Source organism: Thunnus albacares, chromosome 22 (genome assembly GCF_914725855.1).
Source record: "Thunnus albacares chromosome 22, fThuAlb1.1, whole genome shotgun sequence".
NCBI lineage: Eukaryota > Metazoa > Chordata > Actinopteri > Scombriformes > Scombridae > Thunnus > Thunnus albacares.
This window is the reverse complement of record NC_058127.1, coordinates 16334983-16361612: the sequence shown is the minus strand read 5'-3', so window position 1 is coordinate 16361612 and position 26630 is coordinate 16334983. Positions and strand designations below refer to the sequence as shown.

At 39.9% G+C, this 26630-nt stretch overlaps 1 protein-coding gene across 39 annotated transcripts in view; it reads right to left on the bottom strand.

The window, feature by feature from the left end:
* Positions 1 to 12149, bottom strand: part of LOC122973552 (receptor-type tyrosine-protein phosphatase delta-like) — a 370064-nt gene extending 357915 nt beyond the window's left edge. For 5 of the 39 annotated variants that reach the window (XM_044341152.1, XM_044341158.1, XM_044341159.1 and 2 more), the window contains exons 1-3: positions 11873 to 12148; positions 11574 to 11686; positions 11400 to 11434 (exon numbers count right to left, since the gene is read on the bottom strand). The gene's annotated coding sequence lies outside the window, so the exon portion shown is untranslated. Of the gene's footprint in view, positions 1 to 11399; positions 11435 to 11573; positions 11687 to 11872 lie in introns of all 39 variants that reach the window. The other 34 variants (XM_044341173.1, XM_044341171.1, XM_044341190.1 and 31 more) reach the window with 14 other exon arrangements.
* Positions 12150 to 26630: the final 14481 nt, after the last annotated feature.

Here is a 26630-nt window from a genome sequence, read left to right as displayed (position 1 = left end):
TGATTTGTCTACAGGACGCCTCTGACCTTTGATATGATCCGATAAGGGACGCATGGCCCTAACCAAATTATCCGACAATCAAAAGGGAGGCACATTAGGAGTGAGATGAGGGTGTTTCCCTTCCCTCGTAGCATACCTCTGCCTTTTTCCATGATGGTTAAATTCACCGTCCATCTCCTGCCCACCCCTATCAGACGCCCAGGGGAACATAAAAGATGTGTTTTCAAATTGCACTTTGCCTAAAGGCTCTTTGGGCTAAATTTAATTTTCACCTTACATCGATTTTCTCCTTACTCCCAACTCAGTGGATCCTAATGTTATCTATGGTGTATTCCTGTGCTATGCAGAAATAAAGGAAGACCTTGCTCTGGACTACTGCATGTCAGAAGGCACTGTGCACAATATGTCTTCTTCATAGTGTCTGGGGAAGGAAATGATTGAGACCTTCACTTCATATCCAGTCTTTTCTATCATCTGGGATATTCCCAAATTCACCTTTCAACAGCATTTGTTGACTTGATCTGATTTGGCTTTCATGTATGAATGATAACCTCGACCAGTTGAGCAATCTAAATATTAATGTATCCTCTGTATTTTTCCCCAACAAACAAAGTCCAGATGCAGCTGATTAAAACAACAGACTTGGATGCCTTCTGTTGCAAAAATTTAGACAACACACACGCAGAGTGCTAAACACTTTCACTTCTAAAAATACATCTGGCACCAAGGGATTGTAGGCCTCATCTTATCAGTGGATAGTTGCAATTATGTAGCATGGAGCTTAAAATCGAGCTGGTCTGGCATTTTTTAGTGGTTCATGTTAAGATCAAGGAGCTCTGCAACCATGTGAACACTGTTCAGCAAGGCCTATCTTGCTGCACGATTGCTACAGCATGACTCATGGTGCTTGTTTTGCCTTTTTGCACACTTGATTTCTACAGGAATAACTACAAAAATAAGTCATGAATGGGAATTCTCAAAATGGGTTGAGTGGATCTCGCTCTATTTATACTGCCTTAAAATTCATATGGATAATCAAGAAGCTATGGCATGACTCACATCATAAGCAGAACTGCAACAGAAAAAGCTGATAAAAAACATAAATTGTATCATCCAAAAAGGCAACATTTCAGCCTCTACCTGTTTTGACATTTTAAGAACCACTGCGGTGTCAGGGCTGAGTGAATTTCCGTAGCAGCCCACCTAAAAATAAAAAAATAAAAAAAAATAGTTGACAAGCCAGACAGAAGGAAGGATAGGTTTTGACAGATCCCAGCCTTCTTTCATTGAAACATGTGAACGGGAAAACAAAGGGAGGAAGAGGAGGATAAAGGAAGGGGGTGGCTTCAAAGCGGGCGACAGTGCTGCAGAGCCAACAAATGGTGTGAAAACACACATCAACTTGCATGGATACACATGAGACCTGGTATCACAAGCCACGACGCATAACCAGGCTTGTGCATGAACAGAGGGATGGTGTTTGTGTTGCGGAGGGGAGGATGAAGCAGTGGGGGTAGCATGAAGAGATGCAATCCCCCCCTTTGGCAAGTTGGTACTCCTTGGTACCATTTGTTTGTCGTCTTAAACTGGCAGAGAGCTCAGGAAGCCAGGGTCTTACATAAACCCTACCCAGTATGGCTCTGTGCTGGGGAACTGATCCCTCCCAAAACCCTCATTGTTATTCTCTCATGATGCCGAGGGATCTGCCAAGCACCCACAGCCAAACCTACAGCGGGGCTGAGTGGGAGGTGGGGGTACTGTGTTTACATGTGTGCTCTGTCAGGGGACTGAGCTAACTGTACACACAGGATTATAGATGGAACGCAACTTTCTAAGCCAGTGCTGTTAAAATGTTCATTATTTTACCAGCACATGATCACACTGAACCTGTCGGATATCCATCTTTTTGTTTATAATTTCAAATATTATGCTCACGTCTCTTTCATGTCAGTTTTTTTTTTCCATAGCAGATTTACACATAAATAGCTACAGAGACAAAAGAAATTATGGATTCCTGTTCATTAATCCTTCCAGATCTGTTACCCTGCAGACTTTATGATATAATAACCACTTAAAAGAATCCATGAGACAGGTCTTTTTGTCAAATTGAATTTCCACACTCTAGAATAACTCCCCTATCACCAACTACTAGATATTCATCAAGGGAAAGGTGGGGAAGAAAGATTTCAAAATGTACAATATAATAGACTCTAGCACACTTCCAGGGGTGTCCACTTTCTCCTATGTGTAGAGATTACACCCTATCTCCCAGCCTTAGAGCCGCTGAGCCTGTCAGGGGTTTGATTTAAATGTCCAAAGTAGGGCTTGATCAGAAAGTGTCGTATTTCAGTCTGATCAAAGACAATGAGGCCTCTGGGTCTTGTGAAAGCCATGCTGTGCGCTTTCGACTTCAGTATTTACAGTACAGTGCTCAGCTGCATTCAATGAAATATGCATAAAGCATCAATTGCCTTATCTCTTTCGTTCATCTCTGCCACTTAAGCAAAAATAATTTTCTCAGGATCTTTGGGAAGTCCACGTATAGACTAAATGTCTATTAAGTCAAGTTTGGATGTAGGATTCAGAGGATCACTGCATTTACTGTAGCACTGCATGTATATTTTAAATCATAGTGAGATTGTACTTTAGCTGGCTGTAAAATACTATTAATAAATGATATGCTGTGGATACTAGCTTCACTGATCCTACCACAATAGCTGGACTATTTCATATTCAATGTGAATAATCTTTTTGTTTTAATCTTGGGAGACTGTAAGGATCTTTTTATATAACTAAGGATCCTTCCAAAATAACCATGTTTAAATAAAACTTTTAAAACTGTATGATTGCTAATAGTCCAACTTGTTTGCTCTTTTCTTTTCAGAAAAAACATAACTGTGGTGCCCATCATGGTGTGAAAAAGAAATGTTGTTCACTGTGACCTCCAAGTGACTGGTGGAATGGCTCTAAGGTATGAATATAAACATAATAGTGTGAATCTAAGGCTGCTGGGACAATGGCAGAAACTGCGGGTAAACTATGCTAAGGCTTCATCGACATATTCTTGCGAAGGAACATTTTTGCCAGCCTTTCTTTTTTCTCATTACTGACCTGAAAGGACAGTAAGTGAGAAAGCTTTACATCTGTGTTAAAAAAAGAGATGGGGAAGTGTCTGGAATTCTAAGCATGCCTCAGATGAACACAGTGAGCATGAATGTTATCTTGAGGTCAGAGGGAGCTGATCTGACAAAGAATACAACAAAATGCCACTCGAGTTCACTTTCCTCTTCTGCTACTTTCTCTTTTTGTTTTTTTTTTTTCCCAAACGCTTTGATTCGCTCTACCCTTCCCCATGGTGGAAGTCCCTTGGATAGCAACCGAGTAGTTCTAATTGATTTCTCTTGTTCATGTCGGATAGAAGCAGCAGCATCGAACTGTGCAGAGTACCCTGGCTCCATCTTGCCTGCATTATTTCTTTCTGTTTTCTTCTTTGCCTCGATATCGCAGCAGACTATAGTGCCAATACTCAACATACCAGTGCCCTCTGAGATCTCTCAGGCTTAGAGATAGCAGAGGATTGCCACAGCTATAGCATGTATGGAGATTAAATATCCACACCGTGATGCAGTATGTGAGGCTTAGAAAAAGGTCAGAACGTAAAATCACATTTGCTCTTTAAACCGCACCAAGTCATTATCTAAGCTAGCACCTGTCGCATCAAAAGAGGAACTAAGCTACATAACCTACAAGAGATGAAGATGCTATCATGGACGCCTGTCGAATTTTCTGCATTCCAAAACAACAGCCCTGCAATAACTGCAGCATCTTTGTAGCGAACAAATATTGAAATTCTCTTAAGGATTTTAACTCAGCCTTATAATTATTTTAAAGCTGTAGTTTGTGTTCCTCTTGTTTTGGATTGCATTATACTCTACAGATGTTTATCATATTGTGTCCATCCCAGTATAACATGGTTATTAGTTCAGGCAGTGATTCTGACTCGGGGCAGCACTTCTGTAACATCCTCCTCTTGTCTTCATCTTTTGTCAGTGTCCATTAGTTTTGTGAGTTCCTGTCATGTTAGAGCAGACAGACAGCAACGTTCCCCCACCCCCATTCCCCTAGTTCAACTACACAATACAGATGCAGGTTTTCTTTTGGTAATAAAAAACACAGCAAGTCGAGCAGGGAGGGGAAAGGTCCACCACAGTCCTCATTGCTGAGATGAATTTCAAATCATGCATCGTTGAGCCAGGGTTAGATTTCTTGCTACCTTGGGATAAAAGTGAGGTAACAGGAAATAACAGTGTACAATAGAGCATGACCATATGTTTGGTCACTTTGTTGCAGGTTCAAGGTAAAGGCAGCGGAGCACTAATAAAATAAACAATAGCGTACGTATACAACCTAACAACAACATCCTAACAGTACACAGTGCACTTATCAATAGATATATTATTTTTGGCTGGACCGCAACGGCAAGGGACAGCCCTACAACTGTATAGTGTCCATGGCTGACTGACTGAGTAGCTGAGTGATGAAGTGACACCATTGGTCAGCCGAATCCAGCCGAAGCTAAGTATCCCAGAATGCATTTTGCACCAACTGGCAGCAATACAGTAGTGCAGATTAAGCTGTTGTCACTTGATTAAGTTTTAACATTTTGGTGGATGTAAATATAACCATTTAGATTCCCAATATGTGGTCAGTTTATCCAAATAACACCTATTTGAGAAGAGAGGGTCTGTGCGCCATCGCCAGTGTAACTTACTGTCAGTGTCCGCATGTTACATGTGTCTTGTGTCTTTTCAAAAGTCAAAAGTCCCACCCATTTTTTAAAATTATTTGTTTAGACCTCCACCACCCCCCATCTTTACCGTATTTTTACCATGTTGATAATCAGCACATGGGTCTATCCACTCATTGCTCTTTTCAGAGCGCTGTGTCAGTGCTTCATTGTCAAATCCATTCTGCTTGCTTATTGAGAGAATGCCCAAATCAATGAAATTCCACTTTCCTTTTTCACTGCTACCTTGCACCCAGGCGGATTCTCACATAGCACGCACTCACATACACATGAGCACGCCACTGACGTTAGCTAGACATTGATTCCCTTGAGCCAAAAAAGTATATATCAGGGACCTGTGCCACAAAGCTGTTATGATGTTATCCAGGTAACTTGATGGATTTGCTCACACAGTCTCCTCAAACCTATGCCACTTATGAATTCAAGACTATTGCTTTTCATGAAAGGTGGCAGATGATTATTATATTGAAGCCTTTTCTCATGAAATCTTGCCCTATGTATTTAAGTGGAATGCTTCTCGGTAGCAGTGTCACATGTGTAAAAAAATGTGTGTGTTAACAAAGCCAGATAACTGGCTAACAACATAATAGACATAAATGAATAGAAATCATTGGAAGCTGAATGTAGTTTATTGGAGAATGCACATGGGCACTTTGACATGAAGAAATTAATTTAACAGCAATTGTAATTGCATGCAAGCATAAAGAGATCCTCAAGTTGTTAAAGATGGCTCTGAACTAGTCATCGAATTTCATCTAATTTCAGGTATCAAACCACCTGTTAAAAGGCAACAGAATACAGGAAATGACATCTACTCTGTTAAAAATGTTACCCCATTAGATTGTCCCCAATGACATTTTCAATGCTTCCTATACACATGCTGTGTTGGGGTCATTTACAATTAGCATTAATGATTAACTTGATAGTTATTGCATTAAAAATATTATTCAGGTTGTGGGTAAGTGAAATAATATATAAAACATATAGAAAATAGCTCATAACTAGGTGACATACAAATATTAAAAGCCCACTAGTGTTTCATACACAGTCCAGCTATATACTAGGCTTTGACCTAGACTTGTGTGCTCATGTGCTCTGCAGTATTGCTTTGAATACTGTGTTACAAACTGGCAGTGCTATTATAAACCACACAGTTGCCAATCATGAAATATTGTGACACTCGCTCACAGCTGAATTATTTCTTCTGCATCACCAGTGACGCAGGGAAGGCCAGGAAACCTTGTTGACTGTTGGGCTCACAAGGAGTCAATATGCTCCAGATCTAATGCTATGATTGAACTGACATCGTATTTGTTGCCAGACATATACAGTGCAGAAACAGAGCTGCTGAGGTCTAGCCGTACCTTAGATGTGTAGTCTTTTCTGTATTGAATTTTAGTATGTCTTATTGATTCCACTACTTTTAGGCCCTGAAACCTTTTTGAATCAGCTTCTTTCTGAGTGATTGGATCCTACATAAACACATTATTTTCTGCCAAAGTTATAAGAGTTTTAGTTATTTCACATTACAGATTTGTGTGTTTTTGTCCTCCATTTTCTCACTACTGTGAAGTGGGTGGGGCTTAGTTGGAAAAGGGTGATGTCACAGATGACTGTGCATCTCTCTGAGTTTCGGAACATTGGAATCAAAATGACAGTTGTGGAATTGTTGCTGATGTCGCCAGGCTACTGTCAGTTAAATCTGATCAAAACACACTCAGAAAGTCTTGATGAAGAAGATAAGCTGAGTGTTAAACTCTGTTAAAAACTGTTTTCTTCCCCAAGATTTAACTTAAATTCTTGCTTATTTAATCATGAATATTTAACGTTGTCAAGGAATACTTAAGATTTATAATCACGGTTTCAGGGACTTTAAAGGACCAGTGTGAAGGATTTAATGGCATCTAGCAGTGAGGTTGCAGATTATAACCAACTGAATACCGCCCCCCCTCCCCTTTCAAGCATGTAAGAGACCCTACAGTGGCTGCGAAACGTGCAAAAAACACGGAAGGCCCTCTCTAGAGCCAGTTTGTCTATTCTGGTTCATGGTGGTGCAACATGGTGGGCTCTGTGGAAGAGGACCTGCTCCCTATGTAGATATAAAGGACTCATTCTAAGGTAAGAAAAACACAATTCTTATTTTCAGGTGATTATCACTAATTCAAACATACTTATGAATATTGTATTCCATTTCTGCCAATAGATCCCCCTAAATCTTACACACTGGTCCTTTAATAGTGAAAACTGAATAGATTTAGAGATTGAAAATTCATTCTCAACTGTGGAAACAGCAGTTGACAAAAAAAATAAACAACTTAAATTAGAATCTCACCACAAGGTCCATTCATAGCTGTTCTGGAGCTTTTTATCACATCACACGATCTTCCTTAACAGATGGTGTTGCCCTAGTGTGGTGGATTTGCTCAGGAAAAAAAAAAAGGAATTAGGAATTTAATTTCATGACAACTGGGCAAACTCCATCTGCTGAGGAGGACTGTGTGATACAATCGAAAGCTCCAGAACAGCTACTAAAGTGGACCTTATGGTGAGATTTTTTTTGTCAACAGCTGTTTCCAAGGCTAAAAACAAATTAGCAATCTAAACTTTTAAGCCAAATGAACAGAAAGTCCTTAAAGACATTTTTTTCTGTTGTGGTCAATTTAGAAAACTAAATTGACCACAACAGGGAAATATGTGGTTACTAGCACATGTATTTCAGATATGTAGAGTTCAAACACCTCTAAAAATGTGTCATTCTAGTAAGAATAAGATTTAGGCAATGCCACTTAAATACATTTTTGTCGGCCTATTACAATATAACCTTGCATATATTCATCACGTCTTATTGTTTTGATTTAGCTCTAACACAGAAAATGTAGACACCAGAGTATCAATTGTACACAGACAAGACTTGCAGTAGTGTTGATATTCAGCTATCAGGTAACAAAAAGTACATTTCAGCTGTGTCACTGCCTTGCTTACTGCCGTACATATAATCTGATGATCTGTAGTTTTTGGAGTCACTTGATACCAACTTGAGTGTCCGCATTGGGACATTTCAAATAAAGTGTGAAACCTGTGTGTGAGTAAAAAATGAGGAACAAAACATCTCTTAATTGGATAACGTGAGCAGTCTGCAATGGCTCACTTTCCTACTGTATCACATATATCAGGCTTAATAGCACTGATGTCTCCTGCAGAAGGCAAAAGTTGTTGTTTAACAACTTAATGAGTGTCTGATTTATGACCGGAGTCATGTGCCTGATAAATAAACAGCGCAGGTGAGAGGGTTTCATCTCACGCAGCATTTTCTAATCAATGGCTAAGAAAAAGACGTTATATTTAAGATTGTGTTTGTGTGCATGGGTCTGCATATACCTGTGTATGTGTGTGTGTGGGGGGGGGGGGGGGGTGTTGGAGTGAATTCAATTAATCATTCTCTGCTTGCTGTACACAGTCTATGTATGAAATGGCTGATTAGTTCACATGTGCATCCATCAAATTCAGAATCTCCAAACATTTAATGTCTGTATTGAAACATCATTAAGGAAGCACAAAAAGGAAAAACACACACATTGTCTAAGGATGAATATTCCCTTCAAATACACACCTATGCTGTTCTCGTTTGCAGAAACACGTGAGCAGCCACATCTAAGGTTATGGTGATGTGCATAGTCACGCAGCTATTTTGGGAGGGATATGTGTTGTCATGCCAGTGTCTTAGAATTAGAATTAGATGGTATCTTGTGCCATGCAGCCAAGGGAGTCATTAAATTTAGCGGCATCAGAACATCCCGTCTCAGAGAGAGTCGATGTCCACGGAGAGAGACACTGGCACCCTTATGAGTGAGCGGCTCACTCTGCGAGAGATGAAAAACTTTGGCAGCTAATGCATCAGCTAGCACAAAATGAAGCCCGCCTCATCCAAGAGCATTAAGATGTGGATAAATAAATAAAACATTGCCACCATGAGAGGAGAAGCAATGTGACAGCGGGATATTTTTTTTTTGCTGCTTTCATGTTGGCAGGCACAGACATTTTATTTTGGGATGAATCAAAATTTCCTGAAAACGCCTGTGCCAGGTGTATCTAATTATCTGACAGCGCATCCTCATTATAAAACGGCCCCTGAGAGCCGGCTACTCAGCTTGCCGAGCCTTGGACCACAATCAAGGTGTTCCTCACAGTAAAAACACAGGGATAATATAGCTGCTGCTTTCCCATAGGTGTACTGCTTTCACCTTTTTTGCTGAGAAATGGGCAATATTTGCACTCTTTTAATACTCCTGTCTTCCTCATTATATTATTATTGATATTATTATTATTGTATTTTCAACAAGGATGAACTATATATGATGTGCTGCATCCAACAGTGTATCTATAAAGTAACAGTCTCAGAAATATGCAATGCAAAAGAAAAAAAAAAATCAGCTATAAATTTATTAGTAGCTGTTATCACAGCCCCTTGTCATCTCAGCCATGCCCCGATTATGTCACCTGGAGGAAGTTTATAAACCATAATTACAGCTTACGTCTGTTTCTCTCCAAGGGGGTGCAGCAGGCAGAAGAATAGTGGGTGTGTTGTCAACATGGCTGCACCAGAGCAACCTATGTTAAGGCATAATTAATAGGAGGAAAAGATTTGCAGAAACGCAGCTATCTAAGTGGCACTGCTGGCTGTGGCTTTCGGGTCAATTTTGGAGGAGCTCTTGCAACTGTGAGCAAGCAGACCTGTCTTTCCCGCTTACTATTTCTAGCTGTTGCTCAAATCCCATCCAACAGTGATTGATGGGGGCCTGGCGAGTAGTTTTGGGAGTATCACTCAAAGGGAAGACGAAGGAAAAACGCAGAATGTTGCCAGTTTATAAAATGGAAGCACTGCTGGGTAAAGGATGGCAGGGGACATTCTTACCTGGGACTAATCCTTGAAAGCTTTGCAAGAAATTCACTGCCTGACAGCAAATGATTCAAATCCACTTTGGAACTCAAAACGTCAGGGATAACTAGCCTTAAGGACTGTTGTATTTCAACATTTGAGCATGTTGCAATTTGCTGTTCTGGTAATGGTAATTTAAAAAAGGAGGAGGATGTGTGTTTGTCTGTACAGCAGGTGTTCCTGTTGTTTATTTTCACATCAGTGCTGGTCGTGTTATATCTATATTAGAGTATAGATATAATACTATTATAATAAATAATAGTCTAGATAACATAGTATATAGTATCATAGATACACAATCAGATTTTTTTATGATGTCCACAGTGTTTCCAGGTAGATAGATAGATGATACCCCCATCTCTGTAAGGCTAACCTCACAGCACAAAACAACTTTTTAGATTAAGACATTGATTGTCATATTTAAAAACTAGCTAAAGTGTATTGAGCCACATGTGGGTGTACTTGTCTGGTAAATTCTACCTGCCCTCATGTCACAGTTTCCTGTCCTGTGTGCTTCCCATTAAATTCTTTTTGAAATGCAACAGTAGCCTATCTCTTGTACTGCCTCCTGACTGGCAGACCGTAATGATATTACCTCTCCTGAATGGTCATGCTCACTTAGCCCTCTGTCACTTTGCACTAGCCAGGGAGGACACATCTCTCAGCCTGTGTGAGCTGTCCTTGCCCTCATTTGAGATTGCTTCTCCTCGGGTTGGCTTGCTACAAAAATACTGAGGCACACAAACTTTTCAGTTCATTATCTTGCCTTTTGGAGCTTTCCACTTTTCTCTCAGGCTGCAAAGTATGACTGCAAATCACGGGTAATTGGCCATGTATGAATCACTTGTCAGTAGTAGTCTGACAAATACTGTTTAACACAGAAAAATCATGGAATTTGGTAACTTCCAAATATAGCTTGCAGTGATGGAGTGGAAGAAGAAAAAAAAAAAAATCACGGGCCTCTGCTGACACACTACTGCGCATGATCCACTGTCAATCACCAGTCAAATCTGACATCAAAGCCTGTCAGATAACAGCAGCAAAATGGGTAAACTGAGTGAGTCACAGCCCACCCACCGTCTACCTCACCTGAGTCAGGAACCCTTGGGCACGCGCGCACACACGCACGCACACACATAGCCGTTATTCAAAGACAAACCATCCAAATGGCCTCAGTTTCCAGACCAACCATCAAACCAAACTTTCTCAACACGTCCCAACAACTAACACACACAGAATATCCCACATTTTGAAATTTTTGCGTGCATGCACGTTACCAAGTCTGCATCCTCTATTTATTTAAAAGAGGGGCAGAGCATCGTTTAGGGCAAAGATGGCTCTGTGTTTTGAGCACAGTGTGTGTTGTGTGTAAAGATGACGATAAAAAAAAATAAAATTCTGAAGCTAAATATCTCGCTACCATCTGGAGAGTAGCGCCAAGCAGCAGACCGGTGCACGTTGTGCGCTACATTATCCATAACGCAGCTCCAAGATATGCAGAAATATGCGCCCTGGGCACCTACTCGCATCGCGGCACGACACATAACTTAGAGTAGAAACCAAACCGACACCAGATTCCACACGTTAAACATTACAAGCTGCTTTCAAGTGCAATACACAGAATCAGAAGACGCAGAGAAAGTCTATACTACTTACTATATACCCAGGCGGTGAATGCAAAGCCCCGGTAACTGTAATTAAAACAGAAGAATGGAAAAAAAATTAGGGATGCGCTTGTTTATTTTTCCTATGATGATATAGTCAGTAAGGTAAACAGCTGCATGCATTCTGAATCATTAAGCTTTTTTGATATCAAAAATGTCCACTTACCGGAGCTGTCCAAATAAATTCCTAGGGAAATTCCAGAGGAGTCCCTTCTTTCTTCTCTCAAAGTCAGAAAACAGCAATGCTTTTCTTATTCCAAAAACAGGCCCGTGCTTGAACTGAAAGAGAGAAGAGACCAAAACAGCCACAACAAATTCCATTAGAACCAGGAGTCCCCCCACCCCCCCACCACCACCACCACCACTCCCCCCCCCCCCCCAAAAAAGTGTTGACATAACATCTGTGAAGATCAGCAAACAAAAAAGGCAAGTCGTAATAAATTGGCGGAATGGACAAGATGATACCTCCTGCTTTATCACTGTCGACAAAGACAATGAGAGCGGCAATAAGACGGGCAGAAACTGAGAGAGCAGAGCTTTTCTTAGGAAACGCAGCCCCAGCGTGCTGTCAGATTATACCAGCACACACACACTGCTCCCGGCGACGGCTGGAGAGAGAGAGGGAGGAATGGAGGAGACCGGAGACGGGATGCTGCGCTCAGAGCTGCACTTCACAGTCCGGCCGCATGATGGCCAGCTAGAGGAGCAAGCTGACACTGGGATGTTTCCCACCAAGCCGAATTAAGAGCCAAATTGTCCGTCAATGAGGTGCTCAAAACCGATATCATAATTATACATATATATTTAGACAACCATGATGTTAAAAGATATATATAATCTGAACTATCATTACAGTTTATCATTATTTATTATTGGCTGCTTGCACACTGACAGCGCAAAATGGCAACTCAATTAAAGCCAAAAGCCTTTATAGCAGCAAGGAACGTTCAAGAATTATTAGAACAAATTTAAGTCATTCTGTATTTATTTTTATAAAAGCAAATGCGGACAAGAGGGGAAAGTTTTAATATCAGCGACAATGTAATGTTGAAATGTTGGATGGTGATTTCACTAGCCATTGCATAGGAAAAGCACAGCTGAAACTAATAACATTAACGATGTCTCAGTTGCACTAAGGGTCCCATACTTTTATGGCAGCATAAACTGGATATAAATGCAATGCAGCTTTCAATCATGTCATTAATTACACCTCTTTCTGACATGTTGATATGTTTGTGCTGTGATAATGAAAAGGCATCGCATTAATAGTCGGTTGGCCCATCAGCTGTGGGATGCTATGATGCCTACATTGTGACAGCGTGGTGCTAATTTATGTGGTGTTATACAGTTGTAACGTGTATTTTCTTAACAGCTATTTCTAAGTTAGTTTCAGGGTCCTGGTGTTATGCATGCTGGCTCGCTATCACACTGTCATAGCTGATTGGGACACTTGAATTGAACTGAGCCACTGTTAATGTAATTAGTAACACCTGTGCTGTTGCTACTATGACAAGTCCAAATGTCTGCTACAGGCGAAAAAGAAAAAAAAAGTAATGTTATTTATTCATTTATAGGCATATGTGTGTTGAATACGCTCAAAGTAAGATTATTTAGAGTATGGACAGTGGAGAGGAAGAATGTGCTGCAGGAGTGGTTTGAGAAGTTTGTAAGGACATTTTGATACTTTTTTGCCATGAAACTGGGTCACTGTTGGAATCCATTGTGTGGATACAAACTAACTACAACCGCTATCCTCTATGTATAATATTTTAACACTGGTGGAAAGTAACTAAGTTCATTTGGTACTGTAGCTATTTAAGTACAAGTTTAAGCTACTTGTACTGTACTTGAGTATTTCCATTTTAGACTTCTTTATGCTTTCACTCCACCTCATTTCAGAGGGAAATATTGTACTTTCTGCTCTACATTTAGCTCTAGTTACTTTTCAGATTAAGATTTTACACAATGAATAATATAAGACGCTTTTAAAATACAACACATTGTTAAATGTCCCATTTCAAATGTCTGTGAGTTTTTAACAGCTCCACTAAATAGTGATTTTTCCTCTAAACTTCTCACTTGGTTTCATCTCAGTAAATGTTCAAATGATCAAATGTTTCACCAAAAATCAAAGATTACAGAAAAAGATTTGTGTGTCAGACCTCTCAGATTTATCTGGTGACCCTTTGGAGGGGCCTGACCCCTAGGTCGGGAACCACTGAACTAAACTAGCTTAAGTGTATATGAAGTAGGTGAAACTAGCTCCACCTCCAGCAGCTACAACAGTAACATGCTGCTTACACACTGATGCTTCAGTATCGATAATCTAATGAATCTAATGATGTCATATATAATAATATATCAGTCAGAGGGACGAAATGAGTAAGTACATTTTGCTGCTAATACTTATGTACTTTTACTTAAGTGGAATTTTTCATGCAGGACTTTTACTTTTTTACATTGTGGTATTGGTACTTTTACTTAAAGGACCAGTGTATAGGATTTAGTGCCATCTAGTGGTGAGGTTGCAAAATGCAACCAACTGAATACCCCTTCCCTCACCCTCCCCTTCCAAGTGTGCAGAATAATCTACTGTGGCTGCGAAGAACGCAAAAGGCCTTCTCTAGAGCCAAAGTTTGGTTTCTTCATTCTGGGCTACTGTATAACCATGGCGGCACAACATGGGACTCTCTAAAAACTTGATATTTCACCCGTGGGCGGTGCCTTATCTTTACCTTGATCCCAAGATTAAACCTACAGGAGACCTCATGCCTAATTGTAACTTAAAACAGAGATAGTTTTTACTTTGCCACTCTGTCCAACCTCTCATTTTCATCAAACCAAAATAATTCAGAATTTTTGATCTGCATTCTTACAAAGGTACACACAGGTAATCATACAAAGTAGCCTAAAAGCACTTTGAGTGGTCGGAGGACTAGAAAGGGGATATACAAGTACAGTCCATTTACCATTTACCATTTACAATACAACTAAGTGCAAATTATTTTCATCTCTCAGGTCACAGACCAAATACACTCTACCTTCCTCACTTACCTACTCCTACTGCCAGGGGTAGGATGCCTCTTCTCAGGTGGACATAACATAAGGTTACACACCAAAAGGTTTATGTTCTATCTATTTGAGGGCCCTTAGCATGGAAAAGTTTGGGAACTCCTCACCAAACTTCATTTAAGATGCAATCACCAGAGGCAGTGCATGTTGCAATTCCTTGGGTCTCATAATTTGGATACATTGGTGTTTGTCAAAACATGTCATTAAAAGTAACTGAGTGCCCTATCTTACATCAAGATGCTCAGCCCATATGGGCTCACAAGGCACACACAAGAATTATTTCCATGTACACAGATACAAGACCAAATGTACAAATTATAGGAATACTTTAATGAAATATTATGTATGCGTTCATATACGACATTGAATGGGTGTATTATTCTGCACAGTTTGTCTGAAACCTCCCATATTTCACACCCTGCCTGTATGTGGATTTCACTTTTTTGTGTGCGCAAGCATGCACATGTCTCTCTCATGCTGCTGCAGCATTCACCCATCTGTGAGAGACAAAACAAAAATACAATCCGTTAAAAAAAAACATGACGGCAACAAGGAAGGTGGAATGTCTGCATACATAACGGTGAATTCACATTTGTGTAGGCATTCTGTCTTTTTCTTGGCACAATGTCTTTAGTAAAAAAAATCCACTACAGACTTTACCAGCATGTTGACAGATGTATGTTCTACCTGACATAGATTTCGGCACATTTGGGAGTGGATCAGATTCACATCATCAGGCTGCAAGACAAGAGAGGAAACATCTGTGTCATAACACAATTTGTTGACAAACTGGTGATGTTAGGGTTATATAATTTAATGTTAGGGTTAACCAATTTAATGTTAACGATAGACTAGGAGGACTTCATTCTTTATAGCTCCAGGGGGCTAACGTTACCAAGTGCTCTGCACATGAGACTTGTTTACAAAGGAAACCTGTTAATGTAAAGTATGCTAGTAACAGTTAGCTAGCGTTTGCTAGCAAGTAAATTTCATCCAATATTTTCATTGTACATGAAATGAGACACATGTTAGCATGACTGGATAGTGCAAATTTTGTAGTAACCTCTATTATTTGTACGTAACTCATGAACATAACTCATCCTCCATCATGGAAACCTATGAACGTACACTCAGAGCACGGGCTGAGAGGGACACGGAGCTCACCGAAGCGTGCACTGTTGCGTCCTGCAAAACCACACTCATTCTGCATAAAAATAGACCTTATGACTGAAATTATTGAATTGCTTAAGTAGAATTTTACTGTTACCGCTGTTTTTTATATTGTAAGGTTTATTCAGTGGTTCCCAACCGAGGGGTCGGGCCCCTTCCAAAGGGTCAGAAGTGATATCTGGAGTGTCATGATATGCTTAATGGGGTAGAAAAAAACAACCGGAAAATGTTATATTATAAAAATGGTATAAGCATATCATATGTTTTTATGTAAAAACTTTATCTGAAAGTTAACTATAGCTGTAATAAAATAAATTACCCCATCATTGGACAGTAAATATACTTTCTATTCTTTCCTTCCACCACAGATTTTTTTGCCGTTTGAATGAGTAATGCAACAATCTGCTATGTAAACTAAGCAAAACAGACAGTGTTTTTTTTAAATTGGTAACAGCTGCCACGTAACTAGTTGTCATTCAGGTTTGATAGAGGTGCCAGACTGGTGGCTTTGGATGGAAAATACATCACTTTGTGATTTTTCAACAACAGCAATACAGAAGCAATTTACATGTATGGAAATAATGTAGTCCCTTTTAATGTTTTGAAGGCCCTACACACCTGTGGTGCACCTTCACAGGTGTTTTCACTTTTGGTTGATTAGACCTTACATTGTGTGGGCATGTACAGACTGTTTGACATCTTCCTTCTCTCCTATTAGCTTTTCTTGCACCTGTCAGGGCAGGATACCTGAAACCTTTATCACTCTTATTGGTACATGGTGTCCAGTGACAAGGCAAGCAAGGCTCAGTCTACCTTCAAACTGAACAGAGGTCTAATCAGCCAGTTTAACTCTGCACACTCCATGTGGGCCTTTAATACAATACTTGCAGGCATCTCATAAAAGTTTTGCTACTGATTTTTGGCACATGTCTATTTTCTGGCATTATTGACTGGCAACCAGAAGTTTAATATGACTACCAATGGCTTCTAGTAGCCACGTCATGAGCTCACCTAGTCTGACATCATCAGTGACATGAGAAGGTGGTGATAATGGATATGCAACTGATTGACTTTCTATGGCTGTTTACAAAACGGATGGCAATGTTGCTTAATTTATCAGCAAGCTAACTAGCAAGCTATTATAACATTAGTTAGCCATATTACCAGTATTAAAGCACTCTGAAACACTGCTAGCAAGTTGTGCTCAAACATTTTGTCAACAGCTGCTTTCCCTCTGGGAGGCTCAATATTGTTTTAGATACAATAAATATTCAACTATTTTTCAACCTACAGTAATAGTTTACTTAGAATGCTAATCACATAAAATTTCAAAATTGATGATAAAACTGATAAAATAAACTTTAAATTACAGACTTTTTGAGTTTCCGTTGGTTGCCTGGAAACCATATGATGACGATAAGACTCAAGGAAGTCACTGCTCTCGGCCAAGAAATAGTCCGACACAAAACCCCCCCAAAAACCACAACTTATCATTTTTAAACTTTTGGTTTTGTACATATTAGACAAACAAGACATCACGCGTTAAATAGTGAGCCTTAGAGGTGGACAGGTTTTAACTTTGGACAGAGCCAGGCTAGCTGTTTCCCCCTGCTTCCAGTCTTATGTTAAGCTAAGCTAACAGTCTCCTGGCTGTAGCCATACAGTACATAGAGTGTTATCACCGGGCTCAACTAACTCTTGGCAAGACAGCAAATAAGCATTTTTCCCAAAATGTCAAACTATTTGCTGTCTTGCTAAGGTGTTTTACCTTTAGTGCAATAATATGGCCAAATAATTGGCTGCATTTTTGCCTTCCTGGTGATGTTGAAGACTAGCAAAGTCTCTTCAGTTTTCTTTGATTCAACACTGCTGTTGGCATGTAAGGAGCATTATAGCCTTACAGAACCACTAGTTTAAATACAAGCTCTTATTTTTGCTGGTTTTTGCCTTAGGTAGATACATTAGATGTCTAATAGCGTTGCAGTCGAGACCAAGCTACTTTTTGGCGCCAGTAGCTCTCTTGAATGCATGGGTCACATTGTAGAACGATAACACTTTTATTCAACATGGACTATTTTGAAGTAGATAAACATGGTTATTTTAAAGCTTATAATACCCACCCAAGATGTTGGTGAGAAATGCTGTGTGATGCAGGACCTTCAATGTTGAAAAATCCAACTTCTCATGGGAAAATTGGAAGAGAAGATAATGTTAGCATGCTAATTTAAATCCAAAATCAGTTACTATATTTCATGCACTCTGCACATGATTCAAATTTTTGCCAGCACAGAACAGTATTTGATTCAGTTCAGAGAAAGATGTGATGATGACTAGTGTGATCTCTGTGCAGCAGGGCAAACAGTTGGGCTTCCATTAATGTGGCACAGAGCTCCATTTGTATCTGTAATTGTGTCGTTTTGGGGCAGCCCTTGAGCTCAGCAGCAGCTGTCCACTGAGAGACAGGCCCTGTAGGGAAATGAGAAACTGAACACCAGCCAGTGCTTCCCATAAACAAGACTGTGGGGATAATCCATGACTCCCTGACCGAGTCACTGGACTGAATGTTTACATGCTTCATCCATCATCTTCTGTACAGCTGCCTAGAGGTGTGTGCCTTGGATTGGTCTTTCAGCAGACTTGGCTTAGGAGGACAGTTTCCAATGCTGCTGCACTGTGTTTTTAATGTGCAGCAGAGGAGCCTGTGTATTACAAGACCGCAGGTCAGTGGGCTCTGCACTTAGATATCAGCATGGATTGAGGTAGCATTACCCAATAATCTAAAACATATGCCAGTATTAACCCGCTGAGCTGAGCATATTTTAAAGACTCATTTATGCAAATGTAGGCTGTCTAGGCCAATTCCTGACCCATGGCATAAGTGAAATCATTATTTGTTTTTGAAAAATGTATCCTCAGTGATATCAGGAATGTTATCAGTTTCCATAAAAAAGTTACTTTGAACAGGAGTGCTGCAGAAATTACAGGAACTCCTTTGCTCCAGCACAAAACATGTAATACAGGACGATAAGCGGAACACATTCTACTTACAATGATAAGAAGTTATAAGACAGTGTGTCAAAAAGCAATGAACTAAGCAATGCAAGACCAAGAAGCAGCACATAACTGACACACAAAATAGATAATGTGCAAATACTGGCAGAGATGTAAATGTGTTGGGGGGGGGGCATGTGCGACAGATGAAGGTGGATAAGTTTCATGTAGTCCAGGTGGCAATTAACCTGTGCTGACTTTGAGATGACAGTTTAGTGACGAGGCTGCTGAGGTGTGTGGGGTCAGAAGCAACCACGGCAGCTTTCCTCTTCATTGATTGATGGTAGTTCACAGTTAGCACTTACTTGAAATCTACCGTCTTACATACTGCGCTTCCTGTCAGGAATGTGGTAACATATCAACAGGTGTTAAAAGGCAAAGTTAGAGCTGGAATCAGCAGATGTGACCTTACCACATACTACTCGTTTAATGTTCTTAATGTCTCATTTGTTTTTCACTTTCAGCTGCATTTTTTTTGTATGAAAGGTGCTATGCAAATAAAGTTATTATTCTTACCATACACTATGCAGGTGTTTTTGCAGTCTGTTTTTTTTCTTTAATTAAGTAGTATGCCCTGTAAGTAAACTATAAAGGATCAAGAAGTGGGTGATAATGGATTCAAAATAAGGCCAATTTCAGGTGCTTGGAGGTTTTCATAACCACTGGCCATTCTTATGGGATGATTGCAGAGAGGTGTTAAAAGTTGCCATTAGGTCTACAACCTGGCTTGAGCCTGAGAGGGCCCAAGGTTAGGGGTGGGCAATATATCAAAGATACTTGATGTATTACAGCTTGTTCTATGTGGGCTGTTGTTACTGACTATATCACAAACATTGAGCACAAATTGTCATGTAATTCTTTTAAGCCACCGACATGAGACTTGCTTTGGCATTTTGTTCTCTCCTATGGCTCTCTCCCTCTCACAGACATAAAAACAAAAAAACTCATATACATACGTCGCACACACTCGCCCTCCCATCCAGACCACTCTCCTTGGCGATAGTGTGCAACGTATGTATGTGAGGTGAGGCATGTGTTTTTGTATCTGCAGGGCTCCATACCGCGACCATTTAGAAGCATTTTGTAACCAAACTTTCCACTAACTGATTCCTCTACTTCTTCTTTGAAGTTTATTGCTGGTTGGCAAACAACAAATTGGTGCATTAAACATACAAACAAACAAAAAAAACTCCTATCATTTCAATCAAATTAGTTTGTTTGAGTTACTGAAATAGGATTCGATAACACCCATTTCTTAAGTTGGTTTGTAGAATATCTATAAGATCAAAGTGTACTTTTATCTTTATGAGGTTTTGAATCAGATTCCTTCTTTCTGCCTCATATTTCTGACAGCGTAGTATAACATGCTCTATTCTGCTAACTGCCAACAGCTAACTGTTGTTGTTGTCTGACCTTCTGTTGACCAGAAGCTTCAAGTTCACAGCAACAACATCAACAACACTTCCGACCCAAGACGAGCCAGGTGCTTCAGAATAAAAGCATCAGTGGTTCCACTTTGATCCATTTCATTATAACAGTACTTTATTTAACTTTATTATAACAGTACTTTATTTATAGTAATAAATATATAGTGTAACAGTAGTTTATGTAGTAATTTAGTATTTTAATAGTTTATAGTAGTGTAGAGGAGATTTGAAAATATCGAAATATATATATTGTGTATCACGATATAGAATAAAACTATCGCAATATTATTTATAGGCCATATTGCCCAGCCCTACCCAAGGGTATTGACATCTTGTTTGTATTGACATAAACTGCAAATGTGGATTAGTTCTGGGCCTCAGTATAAAAACTATTATCAGACTGTAACTATTACATTCAACATGCTTCATCTTACTCACACACATAGTTCTACAATAGATCATTCTGTCTGAATGGACAAGGGACCTGGTACTTCTTAAACATATTTTATTTTTCTGCAGTTATACTGTAGTAAAATAAAATATGTAATTATTCATTGTAGAAAATACAACTGCTATATGTACTTAATAGGGAAGGCAAGGGCTAAACCAAAGGTTATCCCCTTCATTCCCTCTTTAATTTGTCTACAAATCCAGTATAGTGTTATACCCTGTCTCCTAAAAACTGTCCGTATACTGTCCTCTGAGCATTCACAATGTCTAAATAACTGCATGTTTATTGATATAGAGAGGATTCCTTATTACATACTGTACGTAAGTAACCACTGTATAGTGGATTGATACATAAACACTAATGTACTTTTTATACTCAAGTGAAAAGTATATTGAGAATTTCAACACAATCTGAGAATAGTCTCAGGTATAGTCTCACTCGCTTTAATCAGTGAAACCTGTGTAGTTTTATCAGATGTTACCTCAGACACAGTGGCACTTAAGGCATTATATTGACACACCAGTGAAACCTACTGAGGAGGAACAAAATGTTATTCTGCTCTTAAGGCCTTATTTTTACTCAGTATTAGATTGGGCAAAAAGTATAGCTGAAATTTTGCCAAGTATGCAGTATAAATAAACGTTGAGTGGGTGAAGCTGTGCTCACTGCTTTGTATCTGATATTCACTTTGGTTCACACAGAAGTAAGGTGATATTTATGAGTCATTGTATTATTCTGGGAAACTGGAATTATTTGGAATGTACTCTTGCTCATACCCATTTCAAGAGGTGCAGTTACAGTGACTCCGGCTCTTTAGTACCTCTTGTGATCACTGTTGGATTATAAGGCAAAGAAGATTTGCATATATTTCTTTTCCCATAAATTCATTTGACCATTTTCAATATGCAACATTTCAGTGTCTCTTCTTTCTTCAATTGTACAGTGTGCTCTGATCAGTTCTGAAAACTTCTGAACATTTGTTGATGTAAAATACATTATTAGATGAATGAGTGAATGTACAGTATAAAGGATAAAGACTGGGAGGGAGAAAGAAGAGATGGGAGTATACTCACCCTTGTGATGCTATCATTAGCTCTCTATAGATTAGAGAGCTAACCCCATGCTGGCCTTGCCTGAGGTAAGAACGATGAGAGAAACTGAGATCAGTTGGCAATGTGCCATGCTAAAACAACAGTACAAATCCTTCTATGTTGTTCTCTGTTTTCACAAACAGCATGTTCATTCCAACAAAAAATTTCACACTGACAGCTGAGTTTGGGGGGCAAGCACCAATGTTAACTCGCCTGTCACAAACAATTATATTGGACTGAAAAGCCCCTGTCCTCAGCAGATCTCCTGAGGCTCAGACTGAAAGTGATGGAGAACAGTGACAAAATCATTAAAAAAGCCAAGTTGCCATGCTTGAACATCAGCCTCGTGGTGGCCTAACCATAACTATTCAGCCTCCAGGGTAACCATACTGTAGTTACAGCTTAGATAAGCAGTCTGTAACTTAAAGTCATGCACTGCTGTCTCATGGCTCATGTCACATGTAGTATGGGAAATATTCCTCACATCTGACATAAAGAAGTGTAGGAATGTCTGCTAAAAGTACAGCTTGACTTTGTTTAGGTAAATGACTAATCACAACTGGGGTTGGTTTGAAAATATGAACGAATGTAATCCATTACATACATTGCCATCAATTCTATGTCCAGCCCTGGAGGTCCTTGGCGCAATAAGAGTCCCACACAAAGGGATCCTAAAGGAATGAGTCAGGACCGTGATTGATTCTAATTGGACTGGTATTTTGGAGTCAGTCATCTTAAAATTCCTAATGGATCCCTGAAGAACTTGGTTTTCAAGATGCTCTGCTGCATTCAGAGTCAGAGTCATGATGAACCTAGTGATATTGACATCCTAAAGATCTTGTCAGTTAAACGGCAAATGAAACAATGTTTTGCTGGAGAACTGCACACATCTACACCAATTAGATAACCAGAGTCTTGGTTGCTGTCACATATTGGAGGTTAGTCCCCACTGCAGAGTTTTCCTCTGTCTCTGACTCATTAAAGGAGGCTTGATGCACGTTTGGAGAACATGCCTCTCCCTCCTATGAGCTCACAGTTGAGAAGGGTCTGACAAAGGAAAATGTGTTTTCCAGCCCAGTTATTTTCCCATTCATTTGCACATTCAGAAGTCACAGTTGACCAAGCATTGTTAATAGTGGCTTAATGAGATGGGATTACTCATATGCCTTGCCAGAAAATGTTTACATGCTGTGTAATCTGAGCCAAGCTGCTCTGTATAAGGAATTCCCAAGCCCAGTGACATAATTATATGGCATCTTAGTGTTTAAACAGTACAGTTATTTTTTGTTGCTAAAATTATATAATTTATTTACTTTATTTATCAATATGACCAATGAATATCACACAGGCCTTACACTCTAACAGGACCCTATAGATTTAGTCATCTTTGTGCATCCATCTGTCCACTGAAATGTCTTTCACTGTATATGTGCAGTATAGCTCAGTGAATCAGGATGAGCCTGTAATGCTATGTGGGCTACCCTATAAAGAGCAGTGTCCACACCATTCTTCATCTACTTTTCTTCAGTGACAGAAAACAACAACATTGCAGAGGATGACTTTGTCAGACAGCTGTGGTTGGCTTCTTTCTTTTGGCCTTGCCTTGGTTACTGTCAACCCGCACCAGCAGTGCCTCATCTGCTTTGGCACTGAACACTTCAATGTTGGCTTCTAGGACCAGACAGACTGCATTGACTATCTTACCCTGCCAGCCGCAGTGATTTTACTCCCAGCAATATGCCCCCTGGTGATAATGCACCGTGAAGACAGTCAGGCGTAGTTTGGTGGTGATGCTTTGAAGGCCTACTCCTTTGTCCCTCTCTAGACAAACTGCTGCCACGTACCCGAGAGGAAGGCATTAACTCTGTGTTGCTCAGCAGTGAAGATGACACCATATCCTCATTGTCCATTGAGGTGGTGTAAAGCTTCAAAGGGAAACCCCAACTCTCTGCACTAGGGAAACCCCTGTCCTACTGGATGGCAGTTTTGCTGTCCTTTTCAGTTCCACCTATACTCGCTGATCTGTGAGTAGAAATGTTCCTGTGATGCTTCTCGACAATATTCCTCTTAGCAGCATAGTTAGCAAGAATGGTCAACAACGAAGGTATGTCCCACTTACAGCTAACAACTAGAAGTTTTATGTCAAGAGACACTGAGTTCTTTTGTCTTACTGAGTGAGACATAAAAAAAAAATCTTGAAAGTTGCAACCTCTGCAATGGACCATGTCACAGCTCTGGCCATGTCCAATGCCCAGTATGTTGATTAGGCATGACTACCCTCAAATCATGGAGAAAAGAGGTTCTTGTGGATGAAGAAGAAACACAGCTGAAGCATCATATTCCACTGTGCTCCTACCGATTAGAAGGTACAGAGCATTTGAGTATCGAACAGGAAAGAGCAGTCCAGTACTTTTTACTTAAGCTTATGCACTCTGGCTCCTTGCATGCCTCTGCAAGCTAGTGCCTCTGAGGGCAGGGTACCAAACTCAGCACTTTTAAGTGTATAGACTGAATTATGGTGGTACTACCAAGTACAGATTCCCATTAGATCAATCCAAATTTTGGTACCTTGTGGGACTGAGGGTGAGCGTGGCCCCAAGCGCAGCTCACTCTCAGTGGGACTGAGTACCAACCCGTGGATAGAGATGAGCTGCAATGGATCCATTTTATCAGCCTGCATGGAGGCTAGTTAGCATGTCTAGCATTTTTAGCGTAGTTGTGACATGCTGTGCGTAGCAAATAGACTATAAAAATAGGATGTAGCTGCAGTGTTTGCGGTTTAACAACTCTGTGCTGGGCAGGCGACAAATGTGGTATGGTGTTTTGTGTTCACACAACTGATGGACTGTTAGCCTAGCATACATATGGATATCCATATGTTTACATATGGTCTCCCTGTAATAATAAAGTAGTTTTACATGGTTTTTAGATATTACTTTGTTGTTACAGAGAAAGTAAAATACTGAAAAAAATACCATCGGGTACCGGTACCGAATTCCAGGCACCGGTATTGGTTCAAATGTGAACAGTACTCAACCCTAATGCCTCCAGACTGCCCTGTGTGTGATGCTTACCTCACTCAACCATTGAGGTCCAAGGGGTACCATGGTTAATTTGCTGACTCACAGGGATCCCCCCAGCCAGTGATGAAGAAAGCATGACTCCATACAGGATGTGTGACATCCAGATGGCAGTCCCAGTCATGTGACTGACTACATGAATCGAGTCTCCCACCCTCCCAAGAGATGAAACGCCCAGCCCGAGGCAGCCACATAGATATATTACATTATCAGAGCAGCAATTAACACAGTGTTTCTGTTGTATTATGCTGCCACTATTATGATTGTGCAATTACGCATGATGATCAAATGAATCATTAGGCGATAGTTACATAGGTCATCATAAATGTATCTAGACATGCAGAAGACAGCCTTAGCAAAGAGGCCTGTGTATTTACTGGTCTAGTGTTGTGTTCGGATTGACAATAGCACTGCATCAATTATTGAAATGAAACAAGCATGTTGGCAAACAGGGTCCTAACACAAAGGGCTTCCAGCAAAAAAAGCAAGCTCTAGTAAACAAAGTTGTACTTGGCCCATCTTTTGCAGCACTGGAATGTGATCTGACAATGCACTGTATTGGCCAGTCACATATGTGCAAGCACACATTCCTGTTAGATATCTTTGTAACAGCCTTCTCCAACTGTAAACCAGGTCATGTCTTTGAAAGGGGACAAAAAGGTTGCTGCTGTACTTTGCAGAGATTAAAATCCTTACAGTGTTAAACCACTGTGCTGTGTTTTGGCCTCTCATAAACCTTCAAACTCATGATGTATCACTGAACCAGCACTGTGTTAGGCTGAAGGCTTAACCTATGAATGTAGATTCTGGATTACATTACATTACCATTGCTATTGCTGTGATAGACAATTCTTTCCTCTTAATACTTTCAATGAAATCAATTGGGTCCAAAAATTAGGCAGTTTACTCGATTCACGATTGCAAGGTTAGAATCATTGGATAAGTCAAACACATATTGCAAACATAAGCGATGACATCAACAGCTTTCCTAGGAATGTAGACATCAAATGAATAGCTCTTAGAGATTTGCAATGGGCAGAATAGCAGCCGAGCCAAAAGATCACACTGGTAGCCAATATTTGTGACACATAGAGTTGAACACATAAATAACAAAAAATGCATACATACTGCTTGCCAAATGAACAGACAGAATTAAACAGCAATTTTAGCTTATTTAACTTTTATTCTCCAAATGACATTTCATGAAGGTTATTCTCCATCCATTATCTGTCCACTTAATCCAAAAATACCTAATGACTAACAGTAAATGCTTTAAAGTCAAAATCCCTTCCGCTCTGTGAATACAAAGTGAGCACCTGTAAAGCCTGAGCTGCATTAGGAATCATCCTTTACCTACAGAAGCATAATTACCCAACTGTCACGTGCCAGTCATCTGTGGGTATGCAAATGAGGCCAAGCTTCATGAAATAATGTACAGTAGGTTTCAAACCAATTTTCTCTTCATGACACTTTTATTAAGGAAAGAAGGAGATTTTGTTTTGCTCCAGTCAGCTGAATGTTTAAAGTGTTTGAGAGAGATAAGGACATCTGCATATTGAATCTTTTCCAACCTTTTTTATCCTTCCAGAACCTGGTAGTTATCAGGCAGCTCACCTGTGGAGATCAGTTTTTTAAAAAGGCAGTTATGCAAGCATTCATATTTTTGCCTCTCGCCTATTTAGCAGCCATAAAGACTAAGATGCTATTTTGAATAACTTAGTTCTAACTAAAGTTAATTCACACCCACAGGAGAGCAGTTTACAAAGAGATCTCAATAACTGTTCAATAATTAACAATAAAAGCGAGAAGACAGTCACCAGAGAGAATGCTATTTAAATTAAAAGCATATGACCAATGTTTTGACAAATGCATCAGCGCAAT